The sequence below is a fragment of the Dromiciops gliroides genome, chromosome 1 (assembly GCF_019393635.1).
Source record: "Dromiciops gliroides isolate mDroGli1 chromosome 1, mDroGli1.pri, whole genome shotgun sequence".
Classification (NCBI taxonomy): domain Eukaryota; kingdom Metazoa; phylum Chordata; class Mammalia; order Microbiotheria; family Microbiotheriidae; genus Dromiciops; species Dromiciops gliroides.
The window spans coordinates 198,492,070-198,508,371 of record NC_057861.1 but is presented as its reverse complement, the minus strand read 5'-3'; positions in this window follow the sequence as shown (position 1 = coordinate 198,508,371).

Below are 16,302 nucleotides of genomic sequence, written 5' to 3'. Positions count from 1 at the left end.
ATGCATGTATGTATATACATATATGTGTGCTCTTCATATACTTGAAGAGAGATGGAAAACCTTCCCAATTCTTCTTTTTTGCAAGTTTGTTTAGCTTAGGGAACTTTGTTGTTAAACAAATCTCCAGTTTATTTAACTTATTGGTTTTTTCCTTTAATTTATTCTTATAGATATTATCTTGAAGACGTTCATTACCTCATTTGCTCTTTCCTGGAAATATTGTAGATGATCAATATCTCTCCAAAAACTGGTCCTCAAAAATGAATACCATACTCTAAGGAAATGTTTTATTTGCCTTGACCTTTTCCAGATGAAGCCATCCTATCCTTTTGTGAACATAATTTACTTTGTAAATATTTACTGTCCAGTAATATAAAATTTTGCCAGAAGAAAATAAGTCAAGCATCTTGGCATATACTTTGACAATTTTATTTTCTTCTTTGTTTGTTTGTTTGGTGAGGCAATTGGGGTTAAGTGACTTGCCCAGGGTCACACAACTAGTAAGTGTTAAGTGTCTGGGGTCAGATTTGAACTCAGGTCCTCCTGAATCCAGGGCCAGTGCTCTATTCACTGTGCCACTTAGTGCAGTGGATTTTTAAACAAAAATCAGGACATTTGTTGTTAACTGCAATACTAAAGAATCACTCCTGTTTTCATGCTCTTTAAAAATTACTGTATTTATTTTAGTAAATGTTTCTATCAGTTCTTTTAGAACCCTGGTTAACAATTCATTAGTCTCTGATGACTCAAATTCATCAGACAGCTAAGTAATTCCTGAGTATTTGGATATTTGTATTAAGATCAGAGACATAACTTTGTTGGGGAAGCCAAGGTTTAGACCTAGAATGATCACCATCATGTGGGCAAGGAAAGCTGCACTTCTTCTTTGGAATGCTACTCTTCCTTTGTGTGAGTATAGAGACCACATTCTGTGCCTTTTTTATCTGGTGGCCCTCTGCTAGCCTGTGCCAATGACCCTGTTCATTTTCATGACTTTTCATAACTACACAAGGTTGCAGTAACTGATATTGTTTTCCTGGGACCTTCCTTTCCTTCAACCTCCCCCATTTTGTATCCCATAGTAGTAGCCTATACTGGCACAAATGTATTTTTAGTTACACTATACGTTGTCCCACAATAGGTCTCCTAATGGCATTACATTCAGGTGAAAAAAAATTCCTCATCAGGGACTTTTCATCTCCCTTTTCTTCTTTGTTTTTAGATTGAAGTCCGTTCTGTTTTAAATGAACACATCATTTTCTTTAATAATCTGGAGAGCAGAGCAACACTATATTTTTATATTGTTACTTTGAAAATAATCCCAGAGGATGATTCTTGTTTTTCCTTAAATTCATTTAGTAGAGATGCAATATCCTCTTCCTCATTTCCCCACTTTTCTCCCTGTTGCCTGCATTACTTTAAGATATGTGATTTTAATTTTTGTCCATAAAAATTCCTTGTGCCTCTTGACTACTTAAAAAAAAAATTAATCCTCTGGGTCCCTTTCACTAAAGAACTGCAGTAGTATCTTGTATATTCTCTCCTTCCTAAGAAACTCTGCCTCCATGTGGGATATACAGGACTCCAAAACTCAAAATGAATCCATGATCTCCTCAATGTGGCTATCACTTCCAATGATGCTGATGAGAGTCTAGCCAATGCTTGGCTATTCTGTCAGTCTCTCATCTTTAGTCTCCTATAAGTCCTTCCCAGGATATTCAGTCAAAAATGATGAGATAGATCTTCTTCATTTTTTCCTAACCTCCTGAGTATCATAGTAGATGACATAGTTTGCTATATTTACCTATCCTTTGCTCACATCTCAGGGATAGCACATATTTTTGTTCATTCATTTCTTTGATGGCATCTATTTTTTTGATTCTTTCTCATAGTTCTTATTTGTTATTTCTTGCAGCCTAAACACCACCACATTCTTCATCATCACCATCTATGTGATGGTCAGTTTTAATTCTTATGAGTCTGTAATGTTCCATGTTCTACAGCCATACAATAAAATTGTTATAATTTTGACATTAGAAAACTGAGTCTCAATTTCAAGGAAAAGATTATTTTGTTTTGCTTTTTTAAAGGAAGTATACAATTTTTAAAAGGTAATCCACCCTTGTCTCCCCTACTGTTCAATTCTGGACCCAAATTATTGTTCTTTTTCAGTGTCTAGTCATAATAGACAATGAAATTTCTTAAACGTCTGAAACACAACTGAACAGGCAGAGTGTAGCAGCTCTAGAATCTCATTAGTTCTGGGCACTAAATTTCTATTAAGCACCATCTTCCTTCTTGTAATTTTGCTTTTTACCTCTCAGTTATATTTATGCATGTATAACATAGCTATTTCTATTGCTTTCTCACTGCCCTTACAAAACTCTTAGCTCTTTCAGTATTTTGTACTAGGTGGTATACATCTAGTACAGTAGAAAATAAAAAATGTTTGCTGTTCTTGTTATCTAGTACAGGGGTTCTTAATTTGGGATCCACATATTTCACAGACAGATTTAAGAGAGTCCATGAATAGGATAGGAAAAATAATTAATCTTTATTTTCATTAACCTTTAACTAAAATTTAGTATGCCATATAATTATTTTTAAATATTATTCTTATAGAAAATAGAGTAAATCAAGGGGATGGAGTAGGATGGAGGGTAATACAGTTGGCAATAGTACCTGTGAAAAACATTTGAAGCAAGTTTGTTTGATAGGCCTCAGTTCTCAAATACATAGAGATCTGAGTCAAATTTGTTAAAATGAGAGCCATTCCCCAACTGATAGATGAATCAAAGCCACCTATAGCCATATGAACTATGGCCAAAGGGCTATAAAACCATTGCCCATCAATTGGGGAATGGCTGAACAAATTGTGAGATGAGATTAGGATGGAACACTATTGTGCTGTGAGAAATTATGAGCAGGATGCTATCAGAAGGATTTATGAAAAATTCAATCCATCTACAGAGAAAGAACTGGTGGTATCTGAATGTTTTGTATGACTGCACGTGTATAACTTATATTGGATTGCTTGAGTTCTTAAGGAGAGGAGGGAGGGAGGGAAGAAGAGAATTTATACCAAAAGTCTTAAAATCAATGTGAAAATTTGTTTATACATGTAACTTGGGTAAAATTGTAAATAAATAAATATATAAATAGGTGAATTAATGAATAAGTAAGTAAATAGATAAATAAATAAGTGAATAAATGAATGATTAAACAAATAAATGTATAAATAAATAAATAAATGAGTGAATGAATGAATGAATGAATGGACAGGCCCAAAAAACAAACAAACGAATGAATGAATGAATGAATGAATGAATTCACTCATGAATAAATAAATAAATTAGTAAATAAAAAATAAATTCATATATGAATATATAAATAAATGAATGAATAAATGAATGAAAACATTATTCTTAAAAGGTTTAGCCTGCCAAAAATATCTATGACACCAACACGTTGAAGAATTTCTCTTTCATTGTAATTCATAACAGTTCTGTCACTTTTCAAAGACAAACAACACGTTGACTATGTAAGTTTGGGAGATCCTTGAAAACCATAAAAGAAGTTATAACAACAAATGGACCTGGTAATTGAAGTCCAAGAGCAGCAATGGCTGTTGATAGCATCTGGATTGGGAGCAGAAAGATGTACTGAAACCAAACTGAATGCAGAGAAAAGGCAGTTTCTGGATTCTACCAGAGCATTGACTTATGATGGGAGGAAAATAACCAAGAGCTATGAATTACCTCTTTTATTACATATGCTATCTAAGTCTGATTGCACTCTCCCCAGGAACTCTAGGTATGCAAAGGAAAAGTGTGCTTCTACTTTAGGGTCATTGTTTTGTATGAATTGCTCTCAATTCCTACACTCAGTAAATAATTGTTCTAAAATCTAAGTGTCTGGTTCATAGTCAATGGGAAGTATACTAGGAAAAACCAGTCCTTCAAGGTTACCCCTAAAACCATTGAGGGAATAAATCATAAACCCTTCTCTAGGAAATCATCATATCAAATGGGAAGGGGACTGGGAAGTTGGGAAGTAATTGTAGATTTTACCTAGATTCTGTGATTTCATTAGTATAAGAAACTCCTTTTAAGGAAGCTCCCTCTACCAATGGATACTAATTATTCAAAAATTGTTCTAGGTTTTAGTCTTGGAAAGTTGCCCGAGGCATGGAAAGATTATGTCACACAGTCAGTGCATAGCAAGTATGACTAGAAGCCACACCCTCCTAAATCTGAGGCCAGTTCTCCATACTACCTTTCTTATAGATAAGATTAGTTATGAATTAAAGGCATCTAAGTGACTCAGTAAATAGAGTGTTAGACCTACCATCAGAAGGACATGAGTTCATAATCCACTCTCGGATACTTACCAGTTGTGACCTTAGACAACTCACTTAATCTCTATCTACTTTAGTTTCTTCAACTGTAAAATGAAGATAATGCCATATGAGAATAAAATTAAATATCTGTAGTGACTTGCAAATCTTAAAGTGATAAAAATATTAATCATTGTATGTAAAATATAAATTTAGGTGTATATGTTTTATGGTTTTCTGATTTTTTTTTTTTATGAAAGATTAAGGCATCGAAATTCCACAGGTTTAGACTCATGAACAATAGAAGCTGTACCCTTTACCTTTTTGATGCATGATGATTATTTGGGTGGATTGAGAATGTACCCAAATTGATTGGGGCAGGTCAGAAGTAGATCAGAATTTTGGTCAGAACCTTTCAAATTTTTCATTTGTCATGAAACCTTGTACTATAAGAAATTAACTTAATTGTTCCTAACAATCATTTTAAGCCATAGCACTGAACTATTGTAGATTTAGGGACTGTGAATGACAGATTATACCATGAAACTACCTTACTTCATTCTTTACATGAAACAAAAGTTTCTTGAAGCTATATTCTGTGAATTCTTAATTTCTGAAGAAAATTATCTTTTTCAAATTGAATTAATCTAATACTTCTAGTCATTCTTCAGCACTGGACACAAGAACTGCCAAGTGATATTTCTATACCATTTTCTTTGCTAAAAAGTCTTAATGAAACAAAAAGAGAAAAAGAAGTAGAAGAAAAAGTAACAGAATTTAGCTTATAAATAGAATATTATGATCTACTAGAGCAAACTATATGCAGTTTTAACAAGAAATTGCATATATTTAGGACATCATAAAGGAACTGTTTGTACATATGGCATAAAATATGGTCTGGTTTTCATTTTTTAAAATCATAGCCAGTGGGACTGATAAGATGATATGTTAAAGGACACATTTGAAGCACTTACAGCCATGTCAATTCAATGGTAAGATATGTTATTTAAATATTTAAAGCATGGAAAGATAGCCATATTTGCACTGTCATCAGTGATCCTGTCCTCTTAAAGCTACATAAGTCTTTAAAATGCTGAGAATTCAATTGTAGCATGAAGGAAGGTAGAAGAAGAAAGTTATTTAAAAATAAAAGAGCAGTCAATGGCCACGGGACTGAGACATGCTTTCACTAGTTTCAGTAGCAAGGTAAATGTTGGAACAAAACAAAAGGTCTTTTAATTCATAACTAAAGCCATATACATAAGTCTGCTCTCTATCTTTGGAGTTCTTTAGTATCAGTCCTGAGGGACAGCCTAAACACATCTTACATTCTCTAAGGGCTAGTTAAGGCAGGGGAAACACAGATCTTTCTAAGCCCCTCTGTCCTAAGCCCCCTGAGTCTTACCTTTAGGTTATCTTCTGAGTGTGCCTAGTAGCCTCCAAGAAAACTCCCAAAGGAAACACTAATCCTGTGGGGATTATCATGACATCTCAAGTGGATTTTGCATGGTCCAAATGAAGACAGCCTGCTAGATTCATGAAATTACACTAAATATTTCCTCTCTATATAGACTGTGAATAGATACATATATACGTATACTGTATATATACATATATACTGTATATCTATCTATGGCCCCCATGGTATTTTAAGAGAACCTAGGAAATTTTAATGCTATAAATGACTGTGTGTCAGGGACTGAAGGCATTTTGGGATAGGGCAAGTCAAGTTGAATGAGCATTTAATAAGTGCCTACTATATACAAAACATCGTACTAGGTGCTAGGAATAAAAAGACATAAATGTTTCAATGTCCCAAAGTATATATGCTGGAGATCCTAATGAAGCTTAAAGGTCACATGCACATTCACTTCAATTTCTGTGTGGTGAATTAAAACCATAAAATGGGAGTAAAATAAAAGTTTGAAGTTCAAGGGACACTGCCAATCAGTCAGAGAATCTCAAAGTTGAAAGTAACTTCAGAAATCTAGTCCAACCCAATGCAGGAATTCCTTCTACAAGTGCTTATCTGCCATGTGCTTATTCACTTCTGGTGAGGGAAAATCATGGCTTCATTATTCAGCCTTTTAGGCTAGCTCTAATATTTAGCAAGATCTTATATTGAATCAAAATTCACTGCTTTTATTGTTATTATTCTTGCAACTGTATAGAATGTCTATTCCTGTAACTTCCCACAAAACAATCCTTCAAATATTTAATAACTATTATGTTTCCACTAAAATATCCCTTATTCTCCCTTCTAGAAGCTACTCCTTTTAAATCTCAAACAGGATTCTTCATTTGTCTATTCATTCTTTCATGTGATCTGTTTTACTGTTCTCATTGTTTCCCTTTTCATTATTATATGAAGTTATTTTAGTTTTTGAAAAAAGTGTTCATTAAATTCCTCCACTTTCATTGTATTCTATTATGTTAATATATCTATTTTCAATCAATCAACAAACATTTATTAAGCACCTACCATGTGCCAGGCACTGTGCTAAGCAATGGGAATACAAAAAGAGGCAAAAAAACCTTGTCCCTCCTCTCAAGGATCTTATAGTCTAATGGGGGAGATGACATGCAAATAAATATATAACAAGCAGTCTATATGTAGGAAAAATAGAAAATAATTCACTGGGGAAATGCACTGGAATTAAGAGGGGTTGGGAAAACCTATGTTATGTAAAATTTATTGGGGTAACCACACCTTATTGTTGAACATTTAAGTTGCCTCCTATTTATTTGTAATTAAATATTTTGTTGTTAAATTGTTTCAACTGTGTATTATTCTTTTTTTTTTTTGTGGGGCAATGGGGGTTAAGTGACTTGCCCAGGGTCACACAGCTAGTAAGTGTCAAGTGTCTGAGGCCAGATTTGAACTCAGGTACTCCTGAATCCAGGGCCGGAGCTTTATCTACTGCGCCACCTAGCTGCCCCTCAACTGTGTATTATTCTTAATGACCTCTTTTTGGGATTCTCTTGGCAAAGATACTGGAGTCATTTGTTATTTACTACTCTAGTTCATTTTATAGATGAGGAGCTGAGGCAAACCAGGTTATGCAACTTGCCCAGGATCATACAGCTAATGTCTGTGGCTAGATTTGACCTCATGGAGATGTATCTTCCTGATTCCAAGCTCAGCACTCTATATCTATCCACTGTGCCACCTAGCTGTCCATGTAATTTAAAAAAAATTACTGCAATAAAAATCTTGAATAATAACTTGTTTTCTTCATTTTTGACTACATTGTTGAGCCTATTTCCAATAATGGAATTATTCAGAGAATCAAGGAATTTCAGAGTTGGAAAAGCCTTGCATATTCCTCCTACCCAAGGGTATAACTGTCTTTCTTTGGGGAAAGTGTAAGCATGACGTATTTAAAGTTTAACCTGCATGATTAACATTTTATTCATTACTTTATTAAGTCTAAATAATCAGCAAAACAAAAAATCAAACACTTATAGATTTCCAAAGTATATATGTTCACCAGTGAAAATTTAACAGTTGGCTATCCAGAATGGTTAGTGCTGGTTCCAGTCCATTCATGACCTCATCTAACCTCATCTAATCAATATGTAGACAATAATCCCCTCTACAATATTCCCAGCAAGACTTTTCTCAAAGAACTCAAGTGGAGGGGACTCCATTATCTCCACAAGCAATCTCTTTTGCTTTGATATAATATGAATGATTGGGAAAGGATTTCTTATAGGAACCCTAATTTTATCATGTTTAAACTTCCACACATTGATTATAATTCTTCATTGCGAGTCCAAGAATAAGTCTTATTCCTCTTCCATAACAATTTTAGAGATACCTGAAGATATTTACCATACATTCTTTAAGTCTCTTCTTCTCCCCAATAAACATGTTTAGTTCCTATAGCCAATGTTCATATGGCATAAGCTTGAGGTCCTTCGAAAGATGTGATTATTTTTAAAACTTTTACATCAAAGTGAAGGCTTGCTTTCCAGAAAGATTCTAATAGCATGCCTTTCTAATAGCAATTAATTAAGATACCTATTTGCATGGGGAACTGCATATTACATTAGTTGTTGGTTTTTGGTAGATATATCTTATTATTTAAAGATAAAAATCATCTCTTTTTCTTATTTTTAGTATTTTTAATGTCCTTGATGAATGTCTGATTTTTTACAAAGATTTTTCTATATTTATTGAAATGATATTTTAAAAATTTTGCTTATATTTTCTATTATGGTAACTTCCTCCCTTTACTTCTTCTCTAATTGAATTAGCCTTACATACCTGACAAAAACTCTATTTTGTTATGTGGAATAATTTTGTGAATGTATTACTGTAATCTGTTTGTTAATATTTATTTTTGCATTCATATTTTTAAGGAACTTGTTCTATAATTTTCTTTTTAGTGTCCTCTTGCAAAGTTTTAAAATAAATATGATATTTTTCTCTAAAAGGTAATGGGAATATTTCCATCTTCCTTCATATATATGAATAATCTGAAAAATAGGAATTACGTGTTGTTGGAAGTTTTGAAGGAATCTTTCTGTGAACCCATTATGTGCGATGTGTGTGGAATAATTATTTTTATTTACTGTTACATCAGTTTGGGGTAAATTTATATTTTGTAGATGATTTTTACTGTCCTACATTTCTCTAATTTGTTAGAATATACCTGTGTGTAATATTTCTAATCATAGTCTCCATTTTTTTTTTGCTGTGATCTTCCCTTTTTTATCTGTAATTTTGCTGATTTGTATTGGCTTTCTCCTTTAAAAAAACAAAAATTTGATAATGTTTTGTCAATTTTATAGTATTTCATTAAAATAACTTCTGCTTTTATTAGTCAGTTAAATTGTTATTTCTGCTCTTAAGTTTATAATCTCTCTCTTTTTTTCCTTTTGGAATTTATTTGTTTTCTTTTTCTAGTACCTTTAGGTGCAAATTTAATTCACTTGTTTCCTCCTTTCTCTCTTATCATGTGATATTCAGTGATATAAATTTGCTTCAATTTAGTAGCATCTCAAGGATTTTGATATTGACATTAAAGTGTTGGTACATAAATATTCTTTTTTTTCTCAATTTTTTTCTTTTGTCCAATTCTTTGCAAGTATGTGAAATGTCCTGATCCTGTCTCCCAATCTGTAAAATGGGAGCAATATTATTTGATCTAATTCAAAGCATTATAGTGAGGAGAAAATGAAAATTGAGAATGCAAAGCACATTATAAATGTCCACATGTAAATGTGTTATCCATTATAGAGATGTGACATATTGGATGTGCAGAATGAAGCATATATATTTTTGTATACAGCATTTGAGGGAATTTGTTTTGTTTCACTATGCATATTTGTTACACGACATTGGTGCTTTTTTTTCTTTCTTTTTTTACTCAAATTTTCCACCTTTCCCAGGGTGGTAGAAGAAAGGTAAAATATATGTGAAATTTTGTATGCATTTTTACTTGAGGACACAGTGTTATTAGTTTTATTTACCATTTTGTTTTGTTACAAGAGAGCATTCATGAAATGGGAGTAATCCATAAGTAAAGTAGAAAAACAAAAAACATCAACAAAATTTGTATATATGTGTGTGTGTGTGTGCATGTATGTATATATGTATATGTGTGTGCATTCTAATTATTTTATGGCTGATTACAGTGGTATTTTATATTCTCTAAACTTTTCAGTTAAACATGTGACAATACTTAACCCTCTGAACAAAATTAGCTATGAAAGCCTGCTTTTTCTCTTCTCATAATTTTACTGAAGATATCCTTGGGAGATTCATGCACCATCATATAAAGGTTTTAAAGATGAAAATGTAGGTATTTAGATAACGGTTACTAATGTCTTCTCGGTTGCTTTTTTTTTTTTTGGTAGAAGTATTAACCATCTATCCCTACATTCCCTCCACCACCCAGCCCCCAATCCCCCATTTTGCTGAAATCTTTGACCTTTTGATGTAGCTTAAAAATATATCCTTCAATTCCTGGAAAAAATTTATTTCCTTTAGCATGGATTTTTTAAACTTAATTTTTGAATTTAATAAATATTAGTACATTGCATAAACTTTCTGACTGGAATCCAGAATGTAGGGGCTTGAAAAATGAATAAGAGATGAGGAAATGGAAGACATGGCTATGGGTAATTTTTTCCATTTATTTGGATGTGAAAGAGAGAAGAGATATTAGATGAAAGCTTGAAAAGAAGAGGTTAATTTAAGGATTTTTTTTTCAGAGCAATGAGGGTTAAGTGACTTGCCCAGGGTCACACAGCTAGAAAGTGTCAAATGTCTGAGACTGGATTTAAACTCAGGTCGTCCTGAATCCAGGTCCAGTGCTTTATCCACTGTACCACGTATCTGTCCCCTAAGGATTTATTTTTAAAGGTTTTGATGACCTAGAAATGTGTAGAAACAGCTGGGGTTGAGGCACTGAGTTTGAAGAAATAAAAAAGGGAGATAAATCAAGTTACTAACACGATGATGGAATAGCTTTTTTTTCTGAAACATTCTCCAATTTAATAGTGTTATCCCACATCATGACTTTACCTATTGTGGTTGCAATATATTATGGGTCAGCATAAGAAATCAAATGGGAATTTTGGAGGAGTTTTGCAGAAGCTACAGATGACACATGAAGGCCAGTAGACAACACAGAAAATGTTTAAAAACTCAAAAATGCATAAAATATAGGTATAGCATTATATAATATCAACATATTTTATCTTTTAATACCATAATAATTCAGACTTCTTCTCTGGTATAAATGAAGTGCCAAAAATTTTTATGTGGGTTTTCCAGATCATGGGGGCATCACACTCCTAACCCCAACTATGTTGAAGGGAAAACTGTACTTTAAAAAAAGAATTATGCACTAGTTATGGAGTAACTAAAGTTGAACCCATAAGATTAAAAGGTAGAAAGATAACACAATGTAATCATCTCATTAAACATCTGGAGACTTAAATATTCTGAGCTCCCAATCTCCACTCTCCAATCTATTCAGAGTTGGGCTATCCCAACTCTGTAGGCTCTAGTAGGCTCCTGGCCTTGTATCTGTAGTAAAAGCATTACACATTTCTGCCCCTCCACCCCGACCCTGGAAAATCTCCTGTCGTAGAAATCAGACTTCTTACCACCCCCCACCCCCACCCCTGAGAATGGAGCACTGCAGGCTTTATGTCCTTCTTGAATTTCTCTGTTCAGAGCACTGGCTTGCTTACAGGCACTCCAGGTGATTTCCTCATCAGAAAGTCCCATAGGTTCTGAATGTCTGCTTGTTCATTCCTATGCTGGATAAATGAATCTATTTTTTTTTCCTTTTTGGATATTTTTAAAAATTATCATTTGATCTGGTACACTTTGAAATCTTTGACAGAATTTATGTAGAAGTAATCCTGTAATACTCTAACTGGAAGTCATGAATATTTCCAAAAAAGTAGCTGTAAGAGAAAATGATAACTTTGGAACTCTCTCTTTTTTTTTTTTTTTTGTGAGGCATTTGGGGTTAAATGACTTGCCTAGGGTCACACAGCTAGTAAGTGTTAAATGTATGAGGCCGGATTTTAATTCAGGTCCTCCTGACTCCAGGGCCAGTGCTCTATCCACTGTACCACCTAGCTGCCCCTTGTGTGTGTGTGTGTGTGTTTTTGTTTGTTTTTTACTTTTTGCAGAGCAATAAGGGTTAAGTGACTTGCCCATGGTCACACAGCTAGTATGTATCAAGTGTCTGAGGCCAGATTTGAACTCAGGTCCTCCTGAATCCAGGGCTGGTGCTTTATCCACTGTGCCACCTAGCTGCCCCTAACTTTGGATCTCATAAATACAAAAGCAGAAGAAAAGTTGGCAGAAAAGAATCTAATAGTAAGAATTAAAATATTGTCATGAAAATATAATACATAGAGTTAACATAAAACATAATATATAGTTAATATAAACATCATAGCTGTCTTGGAAGAGCATGGTACATTTAAGTTTTAAAATTCCTTAATACTATATGGAAAGAAATACCAAGACTTTTGAATAAAGATCATAATGCACCAATTGATCAAATTCACAGTTCAATAACAGGGAAAAATACTTAAAATTCTAAGTCATATAATACTTGAGTTTCAGAATATCAATAGAACCTATGGTTTCTTTGTTTTACACTGTGATCAAAATCTCATTTTCACATACAATATTCTTAGCTTAATCTCTACCTTCAATCAACAGTTGTGTTTAATGAGTCCAGCTGTGCTTCTAGCATGGGTTCTTAACCTGGGGTCTCTGAATTTTTTTAAAGAAAAATATTTTGATAATTTTGTTTCAAAATAATTTCTTTCCTTTGTAAAACAGAGTATTTTTTATTAATGAATAAAACGTTATTATGATGAGAGGTTTATAGACTTTACCAAGCTACCATAGCATTCCATTCCACAAAATGGGTTGAGACTCCCTTCCCTAAAATCATACATGTGTGTATGTACGTTTATCTCTCTCTCTCTCTCTCTCTCTCTCTCTCTCTTTCTCCAGAAAAATATATCCATCTTGGTAAGACAGTAGACATCTTCATCATTCATGTCAAGCTGACAAATAACTGCTTTTATATTCTCCATTTGGGTTTTCTGACCACTTCTACTCATTTTTTTCCTTTGACTATTATTGGATCACCTTGAATATGTTTCTTATGTATGCACATTATTATACTTTGTAGCACAAGAAGCAATTTCTTTCTTAAGGAAATCAAGGCAAAGAGGTTTAAGTGACTTGCCCATGATCACTCAACTAGTAAGTGTCTGAAGTCAAATTTGAATTCAGGTCTTCCTGACTCTAGGCCCTGCACTCTATCCACTGCACCACCTCACTGCTTCTTTTCATAGTATTATTCAGCTTCAAATGTTCAGCAGTTCCTGTCCCCTTCCTGTTCTATATATTATTCTATTTTCCAAACTCCTGAAGCAGATTAAAATTTCCCTCTGCCTCATCATATCTTTTGTTTCCTTCTCAAAGTACTTTTATTCTGCATGGAATTCTTGTCACTTGATGAGTAGGAGAATACAAATTCACTCCTCCAGCTATTTGACTTTCTCCATGAAAATATGAACCCACTTGTACTTTGTGCATGCATAGCTATTACTTGGCTCTGGGGAAAACATACATATGGCATTCTCTTTTCAAGTCATTGTGGCTAGGTCTTCACAATTTAAATCTCCCATTACTACTATTTTGGAGGCAGTGCCAGTGTTATGGGCTCTGTGATGAGGTCATTATTAATATGCCTGGAATGGCCCTTCTCATTCCTTCTGTAAGAGGTAACTATTAAGCAGCCCATCTACTCCAGTGGCATGTGAACAATATCATGGTATCAAGAAGAAGGCCCCTACTAGGTTATACTCATGTTTCTAGAATCTTTTTTTTCTTTTTCCTGTAGGTGAGGTGAAAAGGGGAGGTGAATGAGGTAAGAATGAGAGGCACTGAAGAAACAGCAATGTATGAAGAGAATGGACAAATACCAGAAAAAGAGATATTTTCCTTGGTCAACTTCTGTGGCTGAAGCAAGAGTAACTGACAAGTTTATAATTCTAGTGAAAATTCTGAAACTTTACCTTTGTAAATGTATTACAACCTATCACAGAAATCATAAACCCTGGTATATAATGACTTTAAGATAGTAAGGGCAGACTTTTCTCGGTTTGATCTGGGGGAAAGACAAGGCTACTTGAAGGTGAGGCAGTATATTTCTCTGTGTAGGAATTACTGATCTGGAATGTTCTGAATTGAGGTAAATAACATTTTTTTCTTTGCTAGGGTTTCCATCTGCAATATTCATTTTAGAATGGATAGTGAGAAAGGAAGGCTGGGAAGGGGAAGTTATTCAGTGACTTGAGCCCCAAAGGTTGGAGTTTTTAAAAATTGGAAGTCTGAACACCAAAACTTGCTCCCCGGTGCTGTAGTGTGCCCTTGGAGAATCACAGCTGAACCAAGGTTTACAAACAGGGTAATGAAAGTCACTAAAGAGTGCAGCTCCCACCCCAATGGTACAGTAATTGGGCCCAAAGGTGCCTGAAGGAGGGGAAAGAGGCTTCTGTAGTTTACAGAGAATGTAGGCTTTCCAGTGCATGAAATATAATCCTAATTAAAAAAAAAAAACCCGTATTGGAAGTTAGCCATGTTGCAAAGAGCAGTATGCTTAAAAAAGAGATCACTTTTTAACATCAGTGTCTACAAATGGCTTGTCTTAAGAAGGAAATAAAAATGAGTAATATACTGCATCGCCTTTGAAGGCAGCAATATGCCATTTGCAGATAGTAATCTTGAAAAAGTTTTTTTTTTTTTGCAAAGCCAAAGTTCCTATTCTAGCTATATCTTTACCTATCGAATGGCCCTTTGTATCTGAAAGTCACTGAGATGATCACAGATCTAGAACAGGAAGAAAAATCTTAGGGCAAATAGTCCAACCCCTTTACAGAGGAGGATCCAAAGCTTTTGGAGATTAAATGGTCACACAGGAAATAAATGTTAAAGGAAAGATTATAAAGCCTGGGGCTCTAACTCCAGGCTCTTTCCAGTGTCCTACCATGCTGCTTTCCACCTTCAAGCTACCTATAGTTTGGCTCATAAAATGAGAGGGCAGATGAAAAGGAAGTTCTCAAAGACATCTACTGCTTCATCTTGCAGGAATTCACTCCTACAGCTCTGGTGCATTTCCCAACTTCAGAACCCATTTTAGCTCTCCATCATTCAAGTTTACAGAAAGACTTAGTAGTTTGGTACCATTGGAGGCAGCCATGAATTGGTAAAGCTGGAAGGGACTTTGGAGTTGACCCAATCTAACCCTTTCAAATCTTTTCAGTGTAAGAATTGACAATATGTCACAATTGTCCATTTCATCTAAATTAGAACTTGTACCAGATAGTTCCAGCTCAAGAAATCATTAGCCATTTGGGCAATCTGAAATACATTACCATAAACTGCACAAAGATGGTGTGAACATTGGGATTGCTGAGAAGGATGGCAAAATCCTTTAGTCGAATATGAAAAGAGTACCAATATAGACTGAGTCTCTTTTGCTTGTTGGGTTGGAAACTACTTCTGTCCACTTGCAGTTATAGAGGCAGACTGCTCACTATGGTAGTTAGTATGCTGCTCCTGATGTTAGGAAGACCTGGGTTTTGGTTTCTTCTTTTACACATATTGTTTGTATGACTCTGGACAAGTTATTCAACCTCTCAGTGCCCCAGGACAACTCGCTAAGACCATATATGGGTTGGTGGACAGGAGTTTTTCTTCCTTGGTAGAAGTGTCCTCCCTGGGAACTCCCTTTTCCAGTGAAATCCTAAATCTGGTCTCCCTCCCCCTTGTGGGGGAGGGGAGGAAGTATTCTTATAGTTGGAGAAAATATAGAAAGAAGTCCATCCCCCACAGATCTGGTCTCCCTCCATAATCTGCCCCCCCCCAATAAAGTATTCCTATATTTGGAGACAATATAGAAAGAGGTTTATCCGCTTCTCCCCCACCAGAGAGTGAACACTAATAAAAACAAAAATGCCTGCCATTGTTATAATATGCATATGTACATACAATGCACAGCTATTTCAATGTCATTAATTGCTTCATTTTATTCCAGCTAGAACTATTTTTATAATGCGATTATATAAGAATTTTAAAATTTCTTATTGTCTGCCTCTGAGTCACATTAATGATATACTTTAATACTTCAAGAATCTGTAATTTAATCAGGATGGATACTCCTTCCATTCATGCAAATAGCAACTCCTCTATAGCTTAGAGGATGGTCCTCAAGAATTTTAGTGACTTAAGCATGTATCACCTCGTGAACAATGTTGTGAAGAATTGCTGGGAGCTGAACTGGGCCTTGGACAAAAAAAAAGAGTCATTGATCCAAAGGAATTTTGTGCAGTATCATAGAAGGTGCATATACCCTAAGGTCATTTCTTGGACTGAGAGATGAATGTTGACCCTCACACTTATGAGAACA